The 27863-nt window shown below is 52.5% G+C and overlaps 1 protein-coding gene and 1 long non-coding RNA gene across 11 annotated transcripts in view; both read left to right on the plus strand.

The window, feature by feature from the left end:
• CUX1 (cut like homeobox 1) overlaps window positions 1-27863 on the plus strand; it is a 376259-nt gene that overhangs the window by 90087 nt on the left and 258309 nt on the right. The window lies entirely within an intron of this gene.
• On the plus strand, window positions 25838-27396 carry LOC123589603. Its single transcript, XR_006708417.1, has 2 exons — window positions 25838-26203; window positions 27249-27396. It is a non-coding gene; the product is annotated as an uncharacterized LOC123589603 (long non-coding RNA).

Here is a 27863-nt window from a genome sequence, read left to right on the forward strand (position 1 = left end):
TCCGTGCAGGACAAAGGATCAGGTCTGGAAGGAAAGCTGCTTTCTGGGAGGCATGCCCCAGACTTTCATAATATTCCTGAAAAATGATGCGTGATTGGAACTTTCAAGGGCAGACCCGTGTCAAGTGTACCGTCTAGCTTGCTGCTTGAGGGGGTGTGCTATTGTGAGTCATTTTGGGAAACAAATCATTAACCCTCTGTTTTCAGAATAAATATTTGGGGAGAAAACACGACAGCCCAGCGGGAAGAAAGGGGGCTTTAGGGGCAGACCCACCTAAGGGCTTTAAATTTTAGATGCACTGCTTGCCCTCACCCCCTCCCTTAAACGTGGATCTTCCCGTCCTATCCAAGCACAGGTGCACTTTGTAGAGATTCGGGCCTGGTTACCGCCTTCCACGTGGTATCGGGGATCCGCTCTGCTCTGTGTTGAGTAAAGACAGGATCCAGGACTGCCTTCCTCTAATGACTTTCCTTCTCTAAGGCCACTTCAGAGCAGGCCTTCCTGGAGGGTCTCACTGTGGGGTTTCCCGAGCTCTCATCCTTGTCCTTGACTCCTGTTTTCCCCTGGCCGGCGCCCTTCACATCTGTCCCTCGAGCCACCCTTCGCACCGTTCCCGTAGTGAGCTGCCGTCCTCTGCCCCGTGTTCTTACTGCCCTTCCCTTGGTGACCATTTTCCTTGGAAAATCTAAAACAGAAGGTCAAGGTCGTCCTTCCGAGGCAGCAGACAATTCAGTAAACACAATCTGCCCCGTGGTCGGTACTGTGAAGAGCAGCAGAGACCCGGATTCCTGGATGTTCCGAGTCCCAGGCTCCTGTCAGCTGTGGGGGCGGGGGCCCACCGAGGGGGTGCGTTCCCCTCCGGCCACTGAGGGTACGGCCCCTCCCCTGACATGGAAATGGGAGACCAGCTCACACAGCTTGAAGAGCCCTCCCCCTCCGAAACACGTAGCGTTTTATCTCCTAATCTCAGTCACTGGAAGAGGCTTGGGGGAGAAGCAGTGTGGTTCATAAATGCCATTTGGAGCATTTCTTTCCAGAGCACAGTTTTAGACCCTGTCTTCCGTAGAGAAGAGAGGCCCAGAAACACCCGGAAGGGGACAGAAGGTTTCTGTGCTGCTCGCTCCTGGCCTCTGCCAGCTGGTCCAGGCTAGTGCTCACTCAGGCTACTCTTGCTGCAATGAGGAGAGTCTCGCTGCAACAGGAATTTCCAGGAAGCCGGGAAGGGTGACGCCCCCTGCGGCTCCCACCCCTTCCCTCGGCTCTTTCTATCCCAGGACCCTCCATGACATCTGTGTGGGGTCCCTGTGGGAACCCTGAGGCGAGAACTGATAGGGGAGAGAGGTTCACTGATGCCACCAGCCGGCCAGAATCCCGTGTAAATAGTGAAGCCACGTGAGGCCAGAACGGGGGTGGGGGCGTAGCTATAGCCAAGTCCTCCGGGGTTCGTGGAGGGGGAGGGTACATGTGTGTGGGGGTCTGGTGGCACGTGTCGGGACTCTAGTGAGTGCGGGGCCTGGGGTCCACAGGGGATATTGAATTGTCTGTTTGGGGTCACAGTGCAGAGGGGCCCCCACAGTTTTCTAACATCGGTCCCCTCTTGTGACTACACTGCTGGGCGGATCGTTCAGCAACGGAGGGAATCAATTCACACTTACCGTCGAGGAAACTCTTTGAGAGATTGGACATAAAAGTGAAGGTTGCTTAGAACTTGTTCTCAGGGGTTCAAAAAAAAAAAAATTGGCTCATTGGCAGGAGAGGCATCTACCTTAGGGGGACACAGACCAGGATCTCCACACCTCAGAAAGTTGGCCGAGTGAGGACGAGGCTCTCGTTCCAGGGCGGGTGGCCAGCGCTGTGACTGGTTTGCACCTAGTGTGCTGATTGCTGATGAGCACGCGGGAGTCCCCCCTCTGTGTTCTGGGGAAGAAGATAATGCGCTCCTAGCGTCCGTCGAATGTCTAGTGAATCTACTATGCAGGATGAGGGCACCAGAGAAAAGTCAGAGGCGAGCGTGCTGGTCTCCCAACAGGGAGTTTCTGTTTTCCAACCTGGCCCTGCCCACGGGTAGCTGGGGAAGCTCAAGTCCAGAGGGAAAGGGGGGCTGTGCGGGAGGCCTCAGAGCCAGCGGGCAGGTCCTTCCACACGGGACGAGCCCCGGGAGCACAGAGTGACAGGTGCCGCGGTGGCCAGAGCCCTGAAGGTTTTTCGTGTATGGTGCATTTGTTCTTTTAAGTTTCCATTTTGTGTCATTAGATTAATCCCTTCACGGTCAGTTGATATTACTGCTTACATCTTTTTAACCCCCAAATTGTGGTCAATTTGAAGATGGTTGCAATTACTCCAAAAAAAAGTGTTAGACATTGTTCTGATTCAAAACAAACAAACAAAAAAGCCCCTTTCAAAGAAAAATGGTTTTTAATTTTAATTTTGGAATGAAACATCCCTTCCCTATTGGATTAATAATTGATTAGGTAAACATAAAAGACTGGGGGGATATTTCTATATTCTGTCACTTTCCGTGTGTATCACCTCCGGTGGCTTACTGCTTCGTGGCACTGGTGAATTACTTCACCTCCCAGAGTCTCAGCGTTGTCACCTGTCAAAAGTGTGATGATAGGGCCCAGCTCACAGGGGTTGCTGTGTGTGTGTGTGTGTGTGTGTATGCATGCATATGTTGTGTATTTGTGTGTGTGCGTGAGCGTGTGGAGGGCTCCACACAAGCCTGGAACCTCAAGTCCAGGGCGTGTTTGTTACCAGTATGAGCTTGGGACATAGAGTACGGAGCACATTAGATGTAGTTGATTTCTGCTTCTCAAAGCCAGCTCAGGGAACTTAAAAAAAAAAAAAAAAAAGACACAACAAGGGGGCTCCTGGGGGGCTCAGTCTGTTGAGCATCCGCCTCTTGATTTCAGCTCAGGTCATGGTCTCACGGTTCATGGGATTGAGCCCTGAGTGGGGCTCTGTGCTGACAGCATGGAGCCTGCTTGGGATTCTCTCTCCCTCTCTCTCTGCCCCTCCCCTGCTCGTGCGAGCATTTTCTCTCTCTTTCTCTGTGTCTCTCAAAATAAATAAATAAACATTAAAAAAAAAAAACCCACAACAAATGCAGGTAGTTTCAGCTCGTAGTATTTCAGAAGTTGGTTTGTGGTGACAGGTAATCATTTTGCAAATATTTTTGGAACACCTTCCATGTGCCAGATGGTTCCGCCCTGAGGATACAACCCTATCCTTGTTCTTAAAGAGTTCCTTATCTTTCTTACCAGCAAGTTGAACATCTTGATCTGGCATGTTAAGTGCTAAGATGTTATAATTGGAATCTTCTGAATGTAGACTTTCCCCCCCAGAAACACTCTTCTATCCGTGGTCAAGGTCTCAGCCCCATGTGCCTCAGTAACCCTTGTTGTAGGTCGACAGGGCCCCTGTTGGGCCTCGGTTCTCAGTCTCTGAAACACCGGTGGGTGTTAAGGGCCTCCTTCCTCCCCTGAGAAATGCACGCGCTTGCATAGTTTCTCCTGGACCCGTTGGAGCTCACCCGGAGGCCCCTGGCCTAGAACACAGTCCCCGAGATGCACATCTGCAGCCTCAGTGTGCCACATCTGGAGGGCGCTGGGGGTAGGGGTGGGAGCCAGGAGGAGGGTGGTGAAGGGGGAGGTTAGGCTGGTGGCAGTACGTGCAGGAAGGGCGGTGGTGGCTTTCTTGAAGATGGTATGCCACAAAGTGCTCGCCTCTGCTTTGCTCTTGCCCTGATTGGAGATCCCAGGTACAGGCCGGGATGACCTTTGAGGCCTCGGATGGCATTCGCAGTCAATGAAGCCGACTGCGGACTGGATCAGCAGGGACGTGGAAGCACGTGGGCACTGCCCACAACTGGCCCTGGGAGGCCGGGCCCGCTCCACACTCCTGGAAACAGTCATTTCTGGAAAGTCTGGGACAGCGCTAGGGTTTCACGATTCCACTCAGGGATTCCTTTTTCTTGTTCTCCCATCAGTTAAGTTTTCCACTACTTGGCCAGGCGGTGACGTGAGCCCAGGCGGTGTGGCCACTGAGTCCGTGCTCTTAACTGCCGGGCTCTGAGGCTGAGTGAGGCGCGGGCCCTTCCAGGGAGGTCCCAGGGCGCCTGCAGGGGGACAGCAGGCCCAGCTCACCGCCATGCTATTTGGATGGAATGCTCGACTCTCAGAAGAAAGGTCCTCAGTGTCAGACTCCATTCTACAAGGAGCATGGGCTTTGTTTTGTTCTGTTCCTGCTCTTTTCAGGGAGGGAGGAACCATCCTTCATGGGGGGCAGGGAGGGGAAGCAGGGAGCAGGGGCGCAGCGATTTCATCACAGAACCACCCTCAGAACTCACTTCTGCCCTGTCTGTGTCCAGCTGCTACCCCGGAGTCGGTCTTAGGCACTTGTCTGCCCAACTTGGCCAGGTTGATTCATGTTTCCTATAAAAGGGGCCATGTCAACTGGGGCTGCCGTTTAGGGACTCTTGATGGTCATTTTTGTCCCGACGTACTTGTACCTCGACATGTCTTGCCCTCGAGAGCGTTAATCGTCGTGAAACCCGGCCCACGGCGGTCATCGTCGGGGTCGTAGTTTTCCGCATCCCTCCTGCCCGAGTGCCATGGCGTGTCTTCTCCTGTCACGGCCCTGACTGTCGTGGGCACAGCTGCCTGGGGTCGACACCGGGACTGACCGCCCCTCCCTCACTCACCATCCACGCTGGAAGGTGGTCCTGGGCCCGATGCCAGCCGCACACCCGGCTCCCTGACAGGGAACATTGTCTTCAAGGCTGACCTGACCGCCTGCTCGCTGGCATTCATTTCCTGAGTGGCAGAATCTTGGTTCGCCCCTTCTTGGTTCGCTGCTCTGAATTTTTCATTCTTGGGAAACTGTCACCAAAAGTCAGGAGTCATCTTGGGGTACCACCTGGAAAGGAATCTCGTGCTGTCCCTCCGTACAACCGTACTAGGGCTGTGGATCCCTTCCCACCTCCGGCAGGGGGGACCCAGGGGGGCCCAGGAGGGGACACCTTCTTCAGGAAAGCCACAGCCATCTAGTTGTTGATCAGGATGCACCCTCGGAATGAAATGAGAAAGCGTGTGCCCCAGCGTCGTGTCCCTCACACGCAGGTCACCCAGTCCCCTGTGGCCGAGGTGAGGACGACACTGCCAACTCTGTGAGTCCTTCCGTGCTCCCCGTGAGAGGAGGAGCCAGCAGGCCGGGGGATGGGGGGAGTAATATATAGTTGTGGCCCAGGCCCAAATGCATTTAGTCACTGCCTCTACAGCCTTTATATAGACACTGCAGGGAGTGACTCAGCCTGGAAAAAGAGAGTCACTTAAAAATAAAGTTGCAACTCAAATGGACACGTCCTGCACGGGCCGCCTGGAGCCCGCGTGGCCGGGTCTCAGTGAGCAGCAGGGGCGTCCGTGCCCTGCGTGGTGCTGGAGGGGGGCCGGGCGCTTCCGGCATCTCTTACTGCATCGTGGAGTCGGGGCGGGGGGGGGGGCCCTCACACGTGACCCCCTGTGCGTCTTAAACTATAAAGCGGTGCGGAGACGTTATTAGCAGCTACTGGGAACGTTTGTGCTGAGTAGCGAGCGAATTCTCCGCTCTTCGTCTTCTGCAAACGGACGGAGTCCGGAGGCCGTGCGGCTCTTCAGTGACCACTCAGCTTTTGTTTCGTGCCTCTGTCCTTGTAAGAATCTACCACCGATGCACGCAAAAGGCCTGAAACACCGGCATACGTTTCCTCATGTCTCGTCGGACGTGGGAGCGGTGGGTTTATCGAAGACCCACAGTGCCGATTGACAGACTGGTTTTCACAGAGCTGGGCGGGCCAGACGTGCCCCTCAGTGATGGGGGAGGAGGCTTATAAGCCTGGCAGGCCAGGGAGGCGGGCTGGGCACCAGCTGGACAGCCCCCGCCGCCGACACACTTCTCATGTTGGGGGTCCAGGAACCTGCAGCAGCTCTGGTAGAATGACTCTCTCCTGCTTCTTTTTTTTTTTTCTTAAGTAGGCTTCATGCCTGGCACAGAACCCAATGTGGGGCTTGAACTCACGACCGTGAATTGCAGACCTGAGTTGAGATCAAGAGTTGGACACTTAACTGACTAAGCCACCTAGGTGCCCCTCTCTCACTTTTTTTTTTTTTTAGTATTTATTTATTTATTTATTTATTTATTTATTTATTTATTTATTTATTTTGAGAGAGAGACAGAGACAGAGTGCGGGGGGGGGGGCGGGGGTGCAGAGAGAGGGGGAGACAGAGTGCAAGCAGGGAAGGGGCAGGGAGAGAGGGAGACACAGAATTGGAAGCAGGCTCCAGGCTCTGAGCTGTCAGCACAGAGCCCGACGCGGGGCTCGAACCCCCGGAGCCATGAGATCATGACCTGAGCCGAAAGTCGGAAGCTTAATTGACTGAGCCACCCAGGCCCCGCCCCCCGCCCCACTTCTGATGGGCAAGGCCTTTGTTTTGAGCCATGCACTTTGGATACAATGAGCACTTGATGACGACCATAGCATGAAAAAGCCTTACCATATTTATAGCATTTGCTTCGGAAATCTTTCCTTTACAAAAGAGAATTCTTAAAAATGCAAATTACCCTGCAAGATTCATTTCTCAGACAGGCAGCTCGTAAAATTTTATTTGATGCTTCAGTTTTATTATTTTTTTGTGTATAGAACTTTTTAAAAAAGGAACTCAAGAAACGCCTTTCCTTGGCAGTTCTTCAAAATGTTACACATAGCGTCACCCTGCGGCCCACCCTTTCTACTTCTAGGTGTGTGTATATACTCAAAAGAATGGAGAACAGGTCCACCCAAAAACTTGCACACGAATGCTCACAGCAGCATAATTCAAAAGAGCCAAAAAGTAGCAGCAACCCCAATGTCCCCCGAGGGATGAGTTGATAAACAAAGTGTGGCCTGTCCATACAAAGGAACGTTATTCAGCTGTCAACAGGGATGAAGCAGTGACATCTGCTCCAAGAGGGATGAACTTGGAAAACATTACACAGAGTAGAAGAAGCCAGACACGAAATGCCTCCTGATCCCGTGTCTATAAAATGTCAAGAAAGAGGCAAAGCCGAAGAGGCAGAAAGTGGAGAAGTGGCCCGGGTGTGTGTGTGTGTGTGTGTGTGTGTGTGTGTGTGTGTGTGTGTGTGACTAATAACACAAGGTTTCTTTCTGGGATGGTGGAAACGTTCGGGCATTGGCTAGTGGTAGCAGTGGCACAACTTTGGGACAATGTCAGACACGACTGAACTGCACACGTTAAAAGGGTAAACTTTGCGGTATGTGACTTTTCTCTCAATTTAACTTTGTTTTGTTAATGCCGCTCTTTGTGGGGGTAGGAAATTATTCATTTGTTCTCTCTGATACTCCATAGAAACCCTCCCTCCCTCCCCCCCCTCCCCCCCAGAAGTATCTGGTGAATTTTTCCTTTCGGCGGTAACGACTTGGTTCCTAAAGGGCCACTCCGGTATCTGGCAAAATGATAAAGCTCAAATAATAAACTTGGACGTTTAATCATTCTAGAATCACCCACCGTTAAGTTATCATAAGACTTTAACTAGGAAAAGTTTAAAGATTAAAAGTGAGATTTTTAACTGTTACCAATTAAACTCTTTAAGCCAGTTTATCAACCCAAGAGGTTATTTCCTCGTTTCTTTGGGGTCCCTCAGAGAGAAAACCTGCCCTCGAGCGTGATGGAGTAATGGGTGCAAATCGCACCGAATTCAGCCCCGGTCAGTAAATGGCTGGTGGCCCTATTTCCTCCCTGCGTCCCTGCCAGATCCTGCAGCAGACCCCAAGCCATTGGGGAGGCCCGGCGCAGAGGAGTTAGCTTGAGCACGGACCATTTGAGAGAGAATCCAGTGCTAGCTAGCTCCATCGCTCATTCGCATGTTGATCTCAGTAGCATCGGGACAGAAACTTCAGCTTCTTCTGCAGAAATATATCATGCATCCTTCATGCATGTGGGGTCATGCATGCAGGGGTCATGTGAGAAGTGTGTGAGATTCCTTGAAGGTAAATGTCCAGCCCCACACCAGGAGTGGAGCAGACATTCGGGTCAGGTGATTTTGACCAAGGTCACTGAGCATTCTGAGATTTGGACCCATGTATATACACGGAACTAATCGGGTCCCGGTTACTAGGCAGGTGAAATGAATTCAGGTAAACAGAGCATATAGTAGGTGCTCAGTAAACATTTCTGTGTTGTGTTCTTTTCTCCCTCGCTCCCTTCTACAAGTAGTTCTGAGCCCTTGCCAGGAGCCAGGGGCAATCTGAGGTTCGGGGAGACAGCAGGCACTGAGAGAAGGTTCCAGCTCTCCTAGGGGGCAGGCAGACAGTGGCCAAGTAAACACAGCAAGCACCTGGCACGCAGGGTACCTAAAGGTGGTGGTCAGAACTGAAACAGGACACTAAGGTAGCAGGTGAGTATGGATGGGGTGAGGGTTCTTCAGAGAGTTCGGGCAGCTTTTTGAATCAAAGATGGACAATGGCCCTTTGTATCTCCCCACAGAGGATGAACTTGGGCAAGTTGTTAGTGGTGGTGGTGGTGGGGGGGGTCTGTCAAGTTCCTTTTAGGTTGAAGCCTGGTCATCTTTGTTTATTCCTGATACTCAGTTACTTTCCAACCACAGATCGGTCCCTCTAATTTCTGAGACCAGGATGCTATTCACTTTGGACATTAGACAGTTCGGTCAATGGACCTCTGAGTATGAGAGTTGCCTTATTTCGTTCAGTTGCTTTGGCCCAGAAAAGTGACTTCTTAGGTAATCAGTGAAGAATTAATCTCTGAGTTTGATGTGTTGGTGACCCAGGAGCCCGGACCAAGGGGTGGCAGGGTGGCGTCAGAGAGCGCACCACCCGCCGCCCCGCCCCAGGCCACGCTTCCTTCAAGCTGTGAACCCCGTGGGGCCATCTGTCCAGGTCACTCCCCGAAACGTGGATGGGGCTGGCGTTCCCTTTCCTTCCTGAGCCCGCGTGTCGTCTCCTTGTGTGTCTGGCAGTCTTTAAAGGACTATTTTAAGTATAACAGACAAGTAAGTGTCAAAAGGAAAAGCCTGTAATTGGATTCACGCGGTATGAAGTTTAGTCGGGACCATGCTGAGTTGTATGACCTCTCTGGGCCCCCATCTTCTCGTCCAAACACGGGGAGTGATGACAACTCTCCCGGAGTTCTTATGAGTCAGACAACATGTTGTAGAATAATCCAGAATAACCTTGGCAAATAGTAGAGGCTTCATAAACGGCATGTTGTATGTGCGTTATTAAAATCTAATCTTCTGAAAGGAGAAATTGTGGTCACTAATGTGTTTTATTTTTAAGTTTGTTCGTTTGTTTTTGTTTTTGGTTTTTTTTTTGTTTTTTTTTTTAATAATCTCTACACCCAGCTTGGGGCTTGAACTCACATCCCTGAGCTCAAGAGTCACACACTCTTCCCACTGAGCCGGCCAGGCGCCCCCACACGCATATTTTAAAGCTATAAATGAACAATAAAATTTTCAAAGTACTCTTAAAAGCTCAGGGTAAAACTACAGACCCAGTTTCTAGTGCGGACTTGAGTCGATTGAGTGAAAGAAAAGCAGTTTCTGTACAGAGACGGTCGTTTTCTCTCCCTTTGGCTGAGCGTGGCTGTTCATGGGGCAAGTCCTTGCCCCTGGACTTGCTCTGTGGAAGCCATTCTTCCCAAGTGGCACAGAACGCGTCTTTCCAGTCTGTAACGGTGACCTCAGCCCAAACGCATGTTGAATGGAGGGAGGTCATTCTCGGGACGGTCTTCTCAACAGGCACCCCGGTTGTGTGCAGGTTGTAAGGCAGCTGAACGTGAAGGCCGTATGTTTTGGTCGGAATTGTGGCGAACTCTCGTTTACTGACACTTCGTTGTTTCCCAAGAGCTCAGCATTATGCCAGCTTCACGACCCCTCGCTGTCGCCCCAGGATGCGGGTGCCGTTAGTGCCACTTAAGCGCGCGTCAGCCACCGGCCTACCGGGCAGCAGGCTCCCGAGAATGAGACCCTAACCACTGTGCTGCTCTGTCTCCTTTTAGCTTCTAGAAACTGACTTTTCGCCACTTAACTGTGAGCGGCGCCTCTTCCATTAGTAGAAAACAGTACCGACTTTGAGTATTACTCTGAAGTGACGCACTCCTACAGCGCGCGCGTGTGTGTGTGTGTGTGTGTGTGTGTGTGTGTGTGTGTGTGTGTGTTCTGTGGGAGTGTGCCCAGGGAGGAGTCAGCAGCTGACATGCTGGGATTTATCGTAAACCGGAGCACAGCAAAGTTTCCCCTTGTGTCTTGAAGTTACGTCAGTCAAGCAAAGACACCTGCCATCCCACCAACCCTGAGATTTGTTGTCTCGAGTTTTTCTTTCATTGGTCGGGGGCAGGGGGCTGCGGGCTGGGGTGGGTGCAACTAATCCCTGAACGTTGATGATGCAGTAATGTGCCCACTCTGGGTTTTAACTGGCAAACCTGAGTTGCGTAAAAACAGTAAGTTTACAAGGAGCGTTACGAGCCCGCCGTGCGGAGCACGGTAATTTTGTCTGTAGCCCGCTATTTTTTCCAGAAGACCTCATGATACGGTCGATAGAGTTAAAGAGTGTGTTTTTCGGGAATCTGGACACTTGGATCCTGATTCTGGCTCCGCCAGGGCCTGCGTTTCTGATGCAAGCAAGCGAGGTCTCTTCTGTCGTTGGATCTGAGAAAGGAGCAACGGCGTGATGCTGTGTGGCCGAGCACCGGACCTCCGGAAAGCGCCCCCAGCTCGCTCCTGCACACCCTCCCCGTGGCTCCTCCAGACTTAGGTGCGGCCCTTTCTTCGCAGGCCTCGCCTGCTTTACCCTCTTGGGGTTTTCTGTTCTGAGTTCATTTTGCGTGCAGCTGAGAGTCATGGCGATCCCACTGGGTGTGCAGTGGGTGTCCCCGGGCGGCTCTGTTTCGAGGGCTCCGGTCGCTGCAGGGACACAGCAGTGTGTAACAGCCAGTAACAGCAGCTGCCACTTACTGAGCACTTCACCACGTGCCGAACAGTGTTCTGAACGCTTTAGATGTATCGGCTCATTTGACACAGGATGCCTGTGAAATATCCCCGTTGCAAAGAGCGGGAAACTGAGGCTCAGAGAGGAGAAGGGGCGGGGGGAAGGACCACAGCTAATAAGTGGAGAAGCTGGCTGGAGATTTCCAGTCCGGGCCGACTGGCCGCAGGGCTGTGCCAGAGCAGGTCCTTGGGGAGCACTTACGAGCTCTGGCGGCTACAGTCCCGGCACGCAGAGCCTCCCTCCCCTGCCCCAGGCTCCCCAGCAGCTACACTTCCCAGTGCACTTAGCGGGTGAACGAGCCTGGATCACTGCAGCCTGATGCAGCTTCCAGCTGCGGGACCCCTCCCCACCCCCCCTGTGGTTCCCTCCTTCACATTTGAAAGGTCACCGTTCTAGCTTCAGAAGGCCGGCTGGGCCCCCCCTGATTTGACCTCATACTTATTCATCCATCCGCTGAGTCTGCACTTGGGGTGCTTCGAGGAGGCCGCCGCTAAGAGCCTCTGGGACAGGTATCCTGACGTCCGGCCACGGTCCGGCTCTTCCCGACCCCAGCCCCTGATACGTTCCTCGCCACCCGCAACGCTGTGCCACAAGGACCGCGTTCGGAAGGTACGGGACACATTTCACCCCTAAAGACATTTTGCGTCAAACAGACCCTGTCCCGTGTTTCTTTTAAGAACTCGTCTGAGGGAGTAGCCACTGAGGCAGAAAGACCTGGAAGGTCTGTGCCCTCCTGCCTCCCCCAGGCCCCACTCACGGGCCTCACGCAGGATATTACCTGCAGTGACTTAGTCCTTTTGTACACCAAGCTGTGTACCTGGGTTTAATTATTTTTTTTCTATGAAATATTCCTAGCATCCCGAGAAGTGGGGAAAACAACACTTTCTTGCCCTTCCTGAAGATCGGGTCCATGTTGACATTTTGCCCATTTGCTTCTGATGCCTGTTTTTTCGAATAGGAATAACACCTTACACTCACAGCTCAGATCCTACCTCTGTTCCTTCTCCTACCTTCTTCCTTAGCTGTAAACCCCATCCTAAAACCGATGTTTCCTTTCCGTCCGCTTTTTGCATTCATGGCGACGTTTATGCCCTCGTAAGCAGTGGATATTGTGTGCGTACACAGATTTTACTATTTATACAAACCGTGCTGTACAAACCGTATCTTGCTATGTACGTATATGTCCTTTGACCCCTGGCCTTTTTCACGTGTCGGAGAGTTAGTCCTGTGTGCTGCCTGTATGCACCTCGCGTATTCGCTTGAGCCGTGACCCCCCGGTGTTCTGCCGTGTGTGGGAACCACAGCAGATGGCAGCCGTTGCCACTGAGGCAGCAGGTGGGTTTCTGGTCACGGCTGACACTCTTTCCTTATGATGCCGTGGACTGACTGGCCATGGTGCTCGTGCTGGGGAGTTCTGTGGGGTGGGGACATCCAGAGGTGCCGTCGCTGGTCGCAGCTTGAAAAGCTCCGTGGGCCACAGAGTCGCTCTCAGTGGCGCACGCCGTTACCCCCACCGGCGAGCTTCCGGCCAGGTCCTCACTGATTTTTGCTGTTATTTCCTCATTTCCGATGTGGGTGAGCACTCTCTTGGACAATGAATGACTCGCCTGCACGGTGTCGTCTTTTGTGTTTTAACTGCTCATCTCCTTTGCTCATTTTATCTCCTTGGCCCTTGACTATTTTCTCACCGATCTGTGGGCAGTTTTAATACTCTCAATCGGGACCTTCTGTTGTGTGTGCTTTGCTGGTATTTCCTCCCCGGCCGTGGCCGGTCTTTTCTCTATGTTTCTAGTGTCATTTGTCGCTGGAAGATTTTAATTTTAGTGCAGACGAATGTTTTCCAGTTTTAGATGTGAAGTTTACATTCTTTCTGTATCTTATTTCAGAAGTCTTCCCTATGCTGCTGATGTCATAAAGACAGTCTCCTGTGTTTTCTTTTCTTTCTTTTTAAGTTTTTTTTTTTTAAACTTAAGTAATCTCTGTACCCAGCATGAGGCTCGAACTCACAACCCCAAGATCAAGAGTCGCATGCTCTTCTGACCGAGCCAGCCAGGCGCCCCTCCTGTGTTTTCTTTCAATAGTTTTTTGGTGTCGCTTTTAACGTTAGGCCTGTAATGTGTTTGTGTGATGCTCTGATTTGCTCCTGTCCGTTGAGAGCCCCTCATCCCAGAACCATTTACCGTGGGGTCCACCTTTCCCCAGTCTCACTGCCAAGGCTGGGCATCCTGTAGAGAGCAGTGTCCTCACTGCTCTTCAGAATGATCTAGATTGTACTTCTGCATGACTTTCTAGAATCATTTATTCACTTCCATTCTAAAAATTCCATCGGCATTTGTACTGGGATCCCACTGAATGTGTAGATTCGTTTGGAGAGACTTTATAAAGTGTTGAGAGTTCTGATGGAATCACTTCATTTAGATCTTAGGTGAATTTCATTCAGTGCGTGACTGCAGGGATCCGTGAAAACGGTACCCTCTTAACTTGCTCTCGTTCATGGTGTGGACACGGCATGGTCCCAACTGAAGGATTGATCATTGTAGTCTGGAGCCAGGCACAAAAATAAACCCCGCTCTGTTATCATAGGTGGCTGTGATTAAGATCAGGGGGAAAGGTCGGCTGCATGCCTCCCAACATTGACAGTTTCGTTCAGAAGATTAAGTGGTTCTTCATTTTTGGCCCAGGCCATCAGTAGCTTAAAGCCATTACTGTCTATTGGCTGTTTGGTTTGTCTGAAATATGGGGCTGGTCTCAGCCTGTTTCCCTGGGGCCAGGTGTGTTCACATAATCAAAGTGCCGGGAGCCCATAGCCTGTGTGCGTGTGTGCGTGCGTGCGTGTGTGAGTGTGCACGTACGAGCCCGGGTCAGCCTCCTCTGGGGAGGAACGCACGAGGCCAAGATACAGAGATGTTCTTCTCATGTTTGCATTTTAAAATGTGCGCCCTTTATTAGTAGAGCGTTTTCCGGCCTGTTTTTGAGACAGGCTTGTTCAGCCAGTTACGTGTGCTTTCGAAAATGACCATTTGTGAAGCTGTCAACCGTTGGCACGGTGAAGAAAAATGAAGATCCCTTTTCTGTTGATGTGTGTTCAGGGATTTTCATCAGCCGATGCAGTTCCCATGACCTATTCGGGAAAGGGTGATAGCTTCTGTTTCCTTTAATTAAAAGTCAGTGACGACGAGGAAATTTTTATTTATTTTGTTTATATATAAACAAGCCAGGAAAAGCATTTCATATATATTGAAATGATTAATTTGCCACAGCAAAGAAAAAATGCTGGTTCCCACAGTGATATGACTCTCCACCCCCCCCCCCCACCCCCCCCACCCCCCCACCCCCTGCCAATGATCTGTGAATAGGAGTGAAGTTAATAGTAAAAAATTTGATCTGGACAGGTTGGGCTAATACCGTGGAGAACAGAACTTACGGTTTAATTCTCTTTGCTCCTTTAAGGCAAGGGAAACAGTTACCTATTTTTTTTTTCTTTTTCTTTCGAATCTATTTGTACTTCAAATTAGATTCACTGTATTCAGTTCCTTGATTTTAAGTGCAAGAAGTGAGTTCCTTGGTAACCCTTTTCAAGTGACTGAACTGATATGTTAGAACCAGAAGAGCTGAGAGTCATTTTTATTTGAAATTCTTTTCGCATTAATACATCTGCAGTGTTGAGGAATATATGGAAAATTGAAATAGTGCTTCTATCCTGCCGTGTCTCCAGCACGTCAATAAATCACCTTTTTTTTCCTTTTAAAATGTCTGGCCTCGTAATTTATGTTTGCATAACCCATTACTAAATTCATAGTAGGTGTTTTAGTTGGCAGAGGCATTATTCCAGGGATTCTGAAGATCTTGAAAAAAAAATACAGAGCCTTTGTTAGTATTTATATTTTAAGTGGACATTTTCCTTAAAAAAAAATAATGATTTAGGTTTTTTTAAAAAGAATTTGGGGCTATTTACCTTTCTCTTAAGCAAACAATGTTAAGTCTGTCTCCCCACATTATCAGCTGTTGTGGATTTCTTAATAGACTTTTATTTCCTTTCTTTCTTCTTTGGATTAAAACCGGCAGGAGAAAATGAGCCTGATCTTTAGATCAGACTAATTTCTATATAATTTTCTCTAGGTTTCATGAGACACAGAAAATAAGAATTTCTCTTTTAGTAATTTTTTAATTTTGTAAATGCATTTGGCTGTTTTTGTTATAAGTGAAGATGAATATATTCATTCATTTAGAACCCTATTTGGTGCTTGACCAGAAATAGAAATGCTCAGGGTGAGTTTCACATACTTGTGGCTTACCTTTGAGACTTTCTAATTTTTAACTAGACATTTAAAAATAATCATTGTGTCTTCTAAGCTCTAAGTTAGGAAAACGTTCAGAGCTTTACTTCGAAATGACGAGAAGAAGAATTATTTCTGGTTTTTTATTACAAAATTTTAAAAAGTGACTTCTGTGGTAGTGAAAAAGCCGGAAAGGCCATTCATGGTTTTCTGAAGAAGTTTGCTTTATTTGCGACGTCTGACCTTCTCTTTCCCTGACTCTCATTAGCTGGTCAATAAAGTTTTCAATATAAAATATGTCTCAGCCCATTGAAATGACTGCGGCCAATCAGAGGAGGGATTGGCTCCCCCCTGTCCCCCCCCCGGGGAGCCTTAATATGTTTATCAGGAAGTCTGTAGCCCTCAGTCCTTTGTGAGATGGCTTATAGGTCATTGTTCAAAGGAGGGTGTTGTGTTTAAAAATGCAGAATTTAACAGGGTTCACGCTACGATCCGAAAAGTCCAGTTGTGCTGTATAAGCTCGAAAACCTTTGACTTCCCCCTACCTTAGGATGAAAAGAAATGGCAGTTTTCTTTGTTTCTGCTTATTTTAGAGTCCTGGCTATTTAGACATCCTTTAAAGTGCCTTCTTTTCGTTAATAACATCACTTCATTCTCAGAGATGTTTATTCCCGTCGTGCCTGCTCTGACAACCTTCTACACTTAATGGAGTAACTTCTGTTCCTTGTACTTCTGCACTTCTGGAAACTTGAGGGGGCATACCTCAGGCCGCCTGGTGAGGTGCAAGGGTTTCATGAGTGTCCAACTTGTAAAAACGCAGCTCTCAGAGGGGAGCCTCTCGTGACTCTTCCAAGAACGACGAGAGCAGATTATAGAAGTGGTGTTCCTGCTTTCAGTAGATGAGAAACACATTCTCTGGCTTCCTGTGGAGTTTTCTTCCCCCTCTCCGTCCACCCCCTGCCCTTGGACTTGGTGGCCCCATCGGCGTGAGCCTTGCGGTTGTGTCCCAGAAAGCATTTCCACCAGGGGAAGGTGCTGTGCCAGAAGCTGGAAGAAAGGAGAAAGGAGGTGTTTATCGTCCCAAAGACGCCTTCCAACTTTTATTATTAACTCCTTTCCAAAGTAAACTTTCGGGTTTGTTTCAAGTCGCTTCTGGCCAAAGTGCAGTTGGGTTTGCCGTGTCCTGGAGGAGTCGAGGCGAGAACGGCATCACCCTGGCCCGGGAGGGGGAAGGGATCCGGACGCCACCTGCGGGGGCAGTTTGGACGTGCGGAACCAGGGGCACGGATGGCTGAGGCCCGCCTCAGTTAGCCCTTCCTCAGTCCTGTGCCATGAGAGAGGTGCTGGGGGTCCCCGGAGTTCCCCCAGGCCACCCCTGATCCGGCCGGAGATCGGTGTGGAAATGGAACATTTCAGTGAAGAGTAGTGATTGGCAAATGGAGGGGGTGGCGCCCCGTGGACGCCTGGGGCAAAGAGGAGGGGTCCGTGGGAGAGGCAGGAGCCCTGACCCGGCCTGGGCCAGTGTGGGACTGTCACCAGGGGCGAACGGCCCGCGGCAGGTGGGGTGGGCACTGGCCCGGTGGAGAGACTCCAGGGCAGGGCTGGGGAGCGTGGGCCTCCCTCTGCCAGGTGGTCACAGGGCGCACACGTAGAAGGGATGTGGCCAGGTTTACGTGCTGCGGGGTCGGTGCCACGCGCCGTGGTCAAGCACATGGATGTTCCAGGAACAGAGGTGGAGCCAGAACATGTGAGACGCTGCTCTCATGGGCCCGGCGAGAAGCAGCATGCTCTATGAGTAAGCGAGCAAGCCACGGTTATGTCGTATTCATACAGCAAGTGCCTGTTGTGTACCTTTTCTGTGCCAGGCACTGTCCCAGTCCCCAAGGACACGGCAGTGAACAGAATACCCCAAATGCCTGCCCTCTCGATGCTTACCTCTGAGTGGAGGCGATGGCAAGCCAGAACGTAGGAACGTGTTCCGGGAAATGTGGATATGGAATCCAATCGTGGGATTGTGGAAGCAGAGACCGTGAACTTGGGAAATGCTTGGCTGAGAAGGGCAGGAAAGAGGCAGGCAGTGGCCAGAACGACAAGGTTTCAGGGGGTGGTTTTCCCCACCCTTAGGGGGACCTGAGCTTGCGTCTAGGTGGCGGTGGGTGGGGAGAGCGAGAGCCCATGAGACCAGGGGCGTCATTCTGAAGGAAGGTCTGAGTCACAGAAGTGGGAAGAGGGACCGGGCTCCCCGGCTAGAGGGCAGGAGTGAGTTCAGGTGGATAATAGGGAATCGGCCAGAAGCGAAGACAAGTTCCGGGTAGTGACACGGACTCTCCTGGGGAAGTAGGAGAAGAAATTGTCCTTGAGGGGTGAGCAGGGGGGCCGAGTGCTAGGGGGTGGGGAGAGGGCAAGGTTTGAGATGGCCGAGAATGTGACGGCAGAGGGATTTGGCGAAGCAAACCAGGACGTGGCGGTCACGGATGTGGGGTGGTGCCTGCCCTCCAGGCGTGCAGAAGGACACGGTGGGGGTCCTGTTCAGGATGGCACAGGACCCGTGGAGGAGTTCCCCGGGTGACCAACCCTGTGGTCCCACCGGCTTCCTTGCCTTGGGGTTTCCTGTCGCTTCGCCTGCTCACGCTGGCCCCCATGCTCTTGAAACTATACAGTACCCAGCACGTTTCTCACCTCTCCTGGTTTTAATGGTGAAGAAATCAGCTTTGCTTCCCGTCACGCAGGAGCCACCACCCTCTGTCGGTATTTTCCTAACTTAGCGAATCATAAAAATCTCCTGGGTGTGTGCTTGTTAAAAATACTGTCCCTGGGCCCCACCCCGCGCATAGTGAGCCGTGATCTCCTGGGAAGGGCCCGGGGACCTGCATTTACAACCAGCACCTGCCAGTTCTTGCTTGGGGAGCTCGTTCTGGGTTGGGGCACCCAGGCTCCCTCGGTCTCCCCGGTTGGGGTGGCCTCTTCCTCCGTGAAGATGTAGACGCCTTTTCCTGCCGGGCCGTGAGGCAGCTCCGGCTTTCATTTGCCTTTCTCCGAAGCCCCACGACACTGTCGACGTGCAGGGAGCGTGTGCAGAGTGGCCACCTGAGACCCAGGGGTGGCCAGGACAGGCGGGGGGCGGGGAGGGGGGGTCAGTCACGAGCCCTCCGTGACATCAGTGCTGTCCCTTCTGGAGGGCAGCTGGGAACCCTCCCTCGCGGCGTTCAGGAAAGCCTCGTGGAAAGGGGTGTTGTCCTAAATTGTGAAGATTTGGAAGCATTTTCTGGGGTTTCCAGCCCAGGGCTCCGTGACTGGCTGAGGCCTCAGCACTGTACAGGGGCGGTGCCAGGATTCCACGGAATTCCTTTTGGCCAGAGACTGCCCACTGCCCCGGCTTTGGGGTAGGCCGGGGTTATTGAGATGTCCCGGGTGGCGGGGTGCGAGGGCACCGTGCGGAGTCCCGGAGGGGGGAGGAGCCACGGGCTGGAACTCTCCTCCCTCGGAGGGGCTGCGGCAGGATGCCCGGAGCGTGTGGAGGCCAGAAACCGTGTCTGGGAGGCCCCCACCCAGAGGAGGATTTGGTGGCAGTGGTCTCTGTGGTACCCAAAGCATGGTGGTAACAGTAATCACGGACGCCGGCGCTCGGGGCTCGCACATCACACCCGGGCACTGTGCTAACGTGCCCTGCACACGCGCCCCGAGCGCTTGTCCCAACAAGCCTCTGAGGCAGGCTGTCCTCACCCCCAGCGTGCCGAGGAGGGGGATGAGGCCTCGCTGGCACCAAGCCGCCCGGCTGGGATGTGGCCGTGCAGGGTCCCAGCCTGCCAGCCTGGCCCCAGAGCCGTGTTCTGCATCCCTGCTCTCTCACCCCCGCAGCACGGAGCGAGGCACCGGTGGCCCGAGGCGCCTGGCCAGTGTCCTGTTTTCCCATGAATGACGTTAGTGGTGATGTTATGATATCACACGTTTCCTCCTCCCCAGTGCTTTCTAGCCGATGTGAGTTTAGCAGGCACCGAAGTTTTTATAAATAATGGGAGACCATCTTAAGTTGAGCAGATTCTCTCTCTGTTCTACCCACCCTTAACCCCTCCTGCCCCCCGTCCCCGTAAAAGGCCAGGAGAAGGGTGAATAAGTGAAGTAATTATAATCATTAGTAGCGCCTGTCCCGGTCTAGCTACTCATGGGGCTTGAATGTTATCAGTCGGTGAGAAACGCTGTGACCTGTTTTTGGTTACGCTGTAATCCCTTTTCTGGGAACAGCGTGGAGATATTAGTGTAAAATCAATTCTTCACTTGGGGAGAGATTTTTTTTTTTTTTAAGGTCAGGTTTACGCTCGGTAAAATTCACCCGTGTTAGGGCGTCTGCCTCTGAATTTTGAGCCGTGTACCGTTAGGGGCCGCCTGACCACTGAGCAGTGCCAGATTCTTTCACGCCTCTTTGTCATCAGCCTCTAACCCCGTCCCTAGCCCATGGCGACGCCTGGTCTGTTTTCTGTTCCCATAATTTTACATTTTCCAGAGTGCCAGGTAAATGGCTCATACAGCCTTTGAGTCTGGCTTCTGTCCCTTAGCCACGCTGGTGAAAGGTGTCAATACTTTCTGTCTCCTTAAAGGAGGGCCCACTCGAATTCCCTTGCATGGACGTACCACAGCAGGGAGGGATTGGCAAAACTGGTTGGACTCCCCTTAGCTCAGGATTCCCAGGATCCAGTCCCCTGGGCCGTTGGAACCGCACACAGCCAGGGCACCTGGCTGGCCCGGTCGGAAGAGCACACGACTTGATCTTGGAGTTGTGAGTTCAAGCCCCACGAGGGGCGTAAAGCTACGCACAGCCTCACACCCAATCCTGCCTCATCCTCATCCTCATCCTCATCCTCATCATTGGCCTCACAGGGAGGTGGGCACGTGTGCTTTCCACCCTTACGCAGGATGATTGGGGCGACGTGCTGCCATTCCTCTGCGTTGCCTGTCCACCGTCGTTGTGAGCGAGAGCCGTCTTCCTTGAAGAAGGAGGGCTTGGTTGGTGTTGGTAAAGCTGGCTGGCTTCTGCTTTGTGTCACAAGGAAGGAAGGATGTGAGCGCTGTCGTCGGAAACAGGCTCACCCAGAGATCCGCTCTGTGAAGACCCCGGTCCCCGCGGCCGAGGTGGCGGGGTGGGGGCGGGGGGGTGAGGCCAGCCTGCGGTGCGTTCGTGGAGGCACAGGTGTCACAGGTGTGGCAGGAGGGCAGGCTGCCGTCTGTCAGTTACTCACGAGCAGCTGGGCAGTAAAACAGGTGTCTGGCTCCCTCTGGTCTCTGAACTCTAGATGTTCTTCTGATATATCCTTATTTTGTCATTCAGTTTCATGGGAGGTGCTTTCTCCGGCTTCGATCGTAAGCTCCGGGAAGGTACGGATCCTCCTCGGTCCTTGGCCGGATTGGCTGGTTGGGTAAATGCTAGAATACAAATGTGCACTGAGTGGTCCAGACCCCCCTCCCTCGCCGCTGAGTGTGTCTGTGGGGGACAGAGAGAGAGGGTGGCAGCGTGGAGCGGTCGGAAGCCCACCGTGTGAAGTTCTTCGGGAGAAAACCAAGGCCCAGAGAGGGCCACTGTTCTCCCCGGAATCGCACGACAGGCCCTCAGAGGACCTAGGGACACGCGGGCGGGGTGTGTGCTCCCTCGGGCCCAGCCGCTCCGCACGTCTCCGCTGCAGATTTGGAAAGGCAGAAGGAAAAGGGCGGCCCGCCGGGCTTCCTTGAGGCAGGTGGCTCTTTTAAAGCTGGGGCTTGTTGCCAATCTGACCTCGTTTCCATGGAAGCAGCCAGTGGGGCAGCTTGTTCCTGTCAACCTGAGGCCTGGTGGAGCCTCAGCCCCTGACAGGCTGCAGGAGCTGGCCAGCTCACTCAGAGGAGGGGGGACCCAGGAGCCCCGCTGGCGTCCCCCTCCTACCCACTTTTTGCCGCAGGAGTTTGGTTTGAAGGGAAAGCCGGGGAATTGCTCTTGCCAGCCTCCTCTGTCCCCGGGACTGGCACAGGGTGGCCTTGGCCACGGCACTGGGGACGTGGTGGGGTACCCCTGTGGACCCTGTCTTTGCGCATCGTCCCCGGAGCATCTTCAAGGTGAAAACGGAAGAAATATGTAGCAACTTTGTTCCGTACGGTAAGCGTGCGCTTCAAAAAACCAAGTATCTCAATGGCATCTGTTTCTTGAAATCAGTTTCCTCAAGCTCCTGGAATTTCTTTCTTGCTGAGATGGTAGTTTTCCGGTTTGACGCCATAGGTTTGCTGCCTGTCTTATCTGGTAGTTGTTTTTTTTTTTTTAACTTTTAAAAAAATTTTAAGTATTTATTTGAGAGAGAGGGAGAGAGAGAGAGAGAGAGCACACAAGCTGGGGAGGGGCAGAGAGACAGGGAGACACAGAATCAGGCTCCAGGCTGTGAGCTGTCAGCACAGAGCCCGACGCTGGGCTTGAACTCACTAACCGGGAGATCATGACCTGAGCTGAAGTCTGATGCTTTAACTGACTGAGCCACCAGGCGCCCCTCTTATCCAGTGGTTTTGACGTCTTAGACATTCCTGAGCTTGGCTGGCTTCATTTCACGTGAGGATCACAGCTCAGTAAGGAAGCCTTTATTGTGTTAACTCGTCAACAGATAACGTTCTTTCAAGAATTCTGAGTTCTTAATCACCCCCCACCTAAGCCTCTGGACTCATCATCGGTGCTGAGGGGCAATTTGCGTTACTAAATTTCAGAGTTGACTGCAAACCTTAAAAGACTAGAAAATGTAGGGGTGCCTGGGTGGCTCAGTGTGTTAAGCGCCCAACTGGTGGTTTCGGCTCACGTCATGATCTCACAGGCCGTGAGTTTGAGCCCCACAAAGACAGTGCGGAGCCTGTGTGGGATTCTCTCTCTTCCTCTCTCTCTTCCCCTCCCCAGCTCACTCTCTTTGTCTCTCTCTCTCCAAATGAATAAATCAACTTAAAAAAAAAATTTTTTTTTAAAGCCTAGAAAATGCTGAGAATGACTCGTCACGTCACAGACCAGGCAAAGCCCCTGCCCCGTCGTCAGTGTTGCTGGTGGGTGGTAGTTTTAAGGGTAGTTTATCAGACCTGCCGACACATACTGCTTCCCGAAAACTATCCGACTTCTGTTCCAGTAGGTGGAGAAAGAGACTCCAGTCCTAGAAGCACACTGTTCACCTACCTTTTTAGGGTATGGCAGGTTTAGCTTGAGGGCTGGAGGACTTCCAAAAAAGTCTGACTAAGGGAGAGAAAGACAACTCCCAAAGTTAACAGGGTGGGGCCTCACGGTCAGGACAGGAAAATTCCCAGCAGGAAAGCAGCCTGTCTGTAATGCAGACACGTTGGCTCATAGATTTGCTTTCACGGAATAAGTGAAACGGAACAAAAGTTTTTCTGAACTCTCACTCCAAAAGGCCCAGCTCCCGCAGGTGTGTGTTTTTGGTCCCAACTCGTATTCAGTATCATTTCAAGCGGATGTTCCCTTGCAGTGGCGGTGGCCTACTCCAGACAGCCGGCCGAAATGTCCTCCTGTCGCTCGGCGGAACACACGTCTTAGGGCAGAAAGCGAGCAGCATCTCTTCCCAGAGATCCTGGCCGCCGGCTTTGCTTCCCCTGCCGCTTCGCCTTTGCAGGTGAGCAGCCCCGGCCTGCCGAGAGCCAGTGTGCGACGTGCGCTGTGCGTGGCTGCGTGGCTGCGGAGCCGCGTGGACCTGGGTTCAGATCTCGACCCCGCTGGCTTGCTGGCCATTCAGCCGGTGTGGGAGTCTGCCCGTTCTAGAATTGCTGTGATTAAATCATCACCGCCACGTCCCTGCTCGTCGTTAGCTTAGCGCTCTGCCCACGGGTGTCTGGCGGCCGTGACTCTCCTTCCCAGCCCGGCAAATGGGCACGCACGGGAATCGCAGAAAAGCGAACAAGCCACCTAACTGGGTAGTAGGTGCTTCCCTACGTGCACGTGGCTGGACGCGGCCCATCTGTGGACATCTTCTGGTTGCAGTGGGTCCTCTCAAGCCGGCTGCTTTCAGTTATCGTGTGTCAAGGGCAGATGCCGAGTGAGGAGCCGGCCTCAGAGACACCGGGAGTGAAAGGAGTAGGAGGACCGGTAGTAGGGTGGGAGCCCTGTCCCTTCAGAGCCTGAATTTTTAGTTGGAAACAACAACAAGAGGCAGTGACTACGTTTGTGGGCTCCTTTTGGCTTTTAGAGGTTCAGAATGTAATCTCGACCACTGTCGTATGCACCACACCGCGCAACGCCCGCCGTGCGACCGTTACAGTAAATATGGGAGAGTGAGTGAATAAGTAACTTACAAAAATATCGTTAACGCTCTTGCATTGCACAGAGACAGACTGATGGCGACTCTTTGTTGATTCTCTTTGTGGATGAGATACCCTTTGCTGTCCTTCGGGGATCTACGAAATCTGCCTGTATAGAGCACACCTCTGCTTTGCAAGATGGGGAAGAGAAACAAAAAAAGCTTTGTTTTCTTTTTCTCATTATGAGGGTCGAACAGGCTAGTTGCAAAACATTCAATTAGTGAAGACACAAAAAGTCCTCCCCAGTTCTGCCATCTCAAGATAACAACCGTGAACATTTTGCAAACCGTATCTGCGGTATCTCTGAATGCACGCACAGGCTCAAGTTTTGCTCCATAAGGTTGGAAAGCACCTACTACGTGCCGGGGACTTGGGGGTCGTAGCACGTACAAGCCCTCCTCTGAGCTGGTGCGTTGGGACATCTGTCCAGTCTGTTCTGGCCTGGCCTCTGTGCCTCCCATGGCTGCATAGTGACCCCGGGCTTGGCTCGTCCTGATATGTTCGGCCAGCCCTCACTCGATGGGAATTCACGTTCCTTGTTATTTCAAGTAGACCATGTCTAATCCAACGATACCACAACTTGAGCCGCTAACAGGTTCTTGCCAAGCCCTCTGCCCGTGCTGTGACTCAGGTAAGAAAACTTGCTTTTTCTCCAGGTGCCAGGCCATTCCGGGTGTGAGTGATCGAGGCCTGGAGAGCAGGCGGTTGACCTGTCAGAGGCACAGGAGGGAGCCCCGGCCCCACAGAGAGGGACCGTCTGAGCCCTACGTGATAGAGTCGGGGGGGTTATTATCGGCCCCCAGAACGAAGGAAACAAAACCGCTTTTCCCAAGGCAGATCCTGTGTGCCTCAGGAGTCTCGCTGGTGTTAGTGACCTAAGCCCGCCCGCTGGAAGGTGGGGAACAAATGGGGGAAATGCCGGGTGCTTAGGTCCTGGCTCACTCCCCGAACTCCCCAGGGAGGTGGGTGGTCTGGGCAGACGGACCCGTGCGAGCCGAGGAGAGTGACCGACCGCCTATCACTGTTAGGAACGCTCTCTTTGGGCCAGACTCACGTCTGCTTTCCGGTGGCGGCCAGTGAATCCCCCACTTGGGACCCCTGATCTGGTCCACCCCTCCCACTGCACGGATGCTCGTGGTTGCACTTCAGTGAGTTACCAGATCGAGCCTAGGAGCTGGGCCTTCATCTTTCTACCGGGCCCCCACCGAGCGGACAGTGTCTCCACATCGCCTCTGCTTTGTCGTCACTTGCCACGCTGTGTCTGCCTGTGGGTGACTCTGTTTTTGTTTTCAGTGAAATCCTATGCTTTTTGGTTGGCGCTCTTCCCTCTTGCGCATCCATTTGGCCCCCAGCACACACCTGGGCCTGACCAGAGAGCAGGTGCACGTGTCCGCGTTGCCCCCGGGAGAGCCAGGGCCCCCACACTGCCACGTCGGTGCCTTCTGCGCCCCACTCCTGCCTGCCAGGCGTGAGACGAGAGGGCCTGTTTTCTGGAGCGAGGCCCTGTGGTTTGACCTGGGGAGGAGCACACGGGTCAGGGTCGCCCTGCTTCTTCCGTTACCCCGAGTTAAGCCCAAATGTCAGAGAGAAAAGGATGGGGGCGCTGTACTTTCCCAAAGTGCTGTCGCTCCTGGGTGCTCCCCACCCCGTGCCCGCTTTGCAACTGCTGGTCCAGCTCATGGTCGCCAGAGACTAACGAGCCCGTGGGGCAGGTGCAGGTGTGTGCGGGAGTGGGGTCGGCGTGCCCGGCAGAGCCACCGAGGGCCTTGGACCGCAGCCCGCTCCAGCCCCGGCTGGGCCCCGGCTCAGCTCCAGGATATGTTCGCTTTCGACACATCCACTATCATTTAGATACAAAGCATCACACGGCTGAAGCCATTCGGTGGAATTCAGAGTTCATTGCCAGGAAAATAAAACAAATCAAAACAGTCATTAATAATTTTATTTAAATTGTGAGTAAATTCCCCCTGATACCTTTTGTAGATTATCTCTACGAGTTAATTTATTGCTGTTTGAAATTGCACAAGGACCCACGGAAACTCTGCCTTCGTCGAGCGTCTCCTGTGTGTTGGGCTCTGTGCGAGGGGCCGGCGTGCCACAGCTGCCCTTCCCTCATGGAGCAGACGTTCTGCACGGGCCTGGGGTCCCCGGGGCGGGGGAGGGGGGATCGTGAGAGCTGCTGCAGCCCAGGGCTCTGGGCAGAAGCACGCGTAGATTCTGTGGGCAAGAGGGAGGAGCCAGAGGTGCGGGTCTGGGCCAGGCAGGGGGCAGTGGATAGCCTGCCTCATTTACTCAACACCAAAGCCAAGGGCTGTGCCAGGCCTCTTGCGTGTGTCCCCTGTGGTCGTCCGAGGCAGACCTCGCTGCCTTACCTCTACAGCTGAGGACAGTCGAGAGCGTTCAAGAGCTTGCCCAGGGCCAGTCGGCGGGGATCTGCACCGGGCTCTGCAGACTCCAGCCTTGGCCGCCCCGCGCCACCGCCGGAGGGCTGGCACAAGTGTCAAGAGAGACCGAAGGGTCCGGTTTCCCCACGGGCTTGGCGGTGAACAGCCAAAGATGCAGAGCAAAGGGAACCACGGGGAGCGCCGGGGTGTGTTGTCCGTGTTTTGAGCTGAACGGAGAGATCTGGTGGGGGAGGAAGGTGGAAGCAGGCCGAAGAGCAAGAAAGCAGCGACCTTTATTTTAAATGCTTTGGTGACAGATTTAAAACTTGACTGACTTCACGCCAGAACGACCTCACTCACCCGGGAGTGACCTCGAGCTCGAATATTTTCCCTGTAAATCCATAAGCTAATGCCGTGCGCACATCCACGGGGTTCCCGAGGAAGGGAGCTGCTCGGGACGGGGCGTGCGGGGAGGCGGCGACTTGGGGTGGGGATGGCAAGAATCCCCCTTAAATTTTAAAGAACACGGCAAAGTCTCTAAAATTAAAGAAAAGAAGGATTTTTAAAAAGCCTACAGTGAAATAATTGTCTCAGTCTGTGGCTAGAGCTAATTTGGGGAGAATCACATATTTTGATTTCTTTGGGTTTTTTTTTTTTTTTTTTAAGGAAACTTTTCAAGCAGTAAATTAAATATTTTTGGATGTATACTGAGATGACTTACTTCGGGAGTACATCGACAGTGAGGAAAGTACGAAGACAAATTTGGGGTTAGCAAGGACACCCTCCAAAAGTTTGGCTCCCGAGGATCGTTGACCCCTCGCAATAAAATGGCTGTGTTTTCTTTGAGCTGTCGCTTTAAGAAATTGAGAGCGCTGTCTGGTGACCAGGTCCCTAGCCAAAACATTCACATTTTGCCTCATCTGCAGAGAGACCTGAGCTGAGTTTTATCTCTGTGTCTTTTTGCAAAGTGTTCCTGCTCTGTTAACAGAGCTATAATTAACTCACAGGACGCCAGGCAGCCAGATGCGGCCAGGCGCCAAGAAATCAGCCCCAATTACTATATTCACATCGTCAGTAATGCCCACTTCAAAGCTCCTGCTGATTTGAAATGGCAAGTTCCAACTTTCCATAGTAAAATTACCATTTTTGTACTATTCTATTACATGGTGATATTTGTCCATTATTTTGCCTGTGTAAACTGGGTATTGTAATGACAATTAGTTGTTGAGCGTTTTCTAAAATGATTTGCAGTCACGTCTCTTCAATGGGAAACCCACGGCCGCCCGTATGGAGTGAGCAGCGCGTTCCCTCTGTGCCCCAGACACACTTCAAGAATCGACTTCTCACAGGGGGACGACATGCCTTGGGATTTTACGATAAACGTTGGCCTTTACGATAAGGAGTAGCCTTTGAATGTCGCCTGTTTTGTAGGTGTTCGGCGTTAGGGTTGTCTGATCTCTTTTTAATGACGGAGGAGGGTCCTGGCCCCGCCAGTTCCTTGAGAGGCCCTGGGGGCTGGTGCTGGGTTTGCATTGCTGGGTCCCCACCTCACCTTCTGGTACTAACTCAGTGGTGGCCCTGGGGTCTGACCCGTGCCCTAGACGCACGGGGCACAGTGTCTGTTCTCTGCCGGTCGCTGACCCCCAGCAGGTGGTTTTCCTCCTGCTGGCGCAGTAAGGTTCGTCCCCGGGGAAGCAGGCCTGGTGGCCTGATTTGGTTGTACATTTTGCTCTGTTTTCAGCAGAAACTTCAGGAGGCATGTTCTAGGCCAGTGTGCCACTCAAAGTGTGTCAGAGTGTGGCCCGAGGGCCAGTTAACCGGTCGTTAACCGGCCTCCAGCTAGAGAAGCATAGAAATTCAGAGCAG

The sequence above is a fragment of the Leopardus geoffroyi genome, chromosome E3 (assembly GCF_018350155.1).
Source record: "Leopardus geoffroyi isolate Oge1 chromosome E3, O.geoffroyi_Oge1_pat1.0, whole genome shotgun sequence".
Lineage (NCBI taxonomy): Eukaryota > Metazoa > Chordata > Mammalia > Carnivora > Felidae > Leopardus > Leopardus geoffroyi.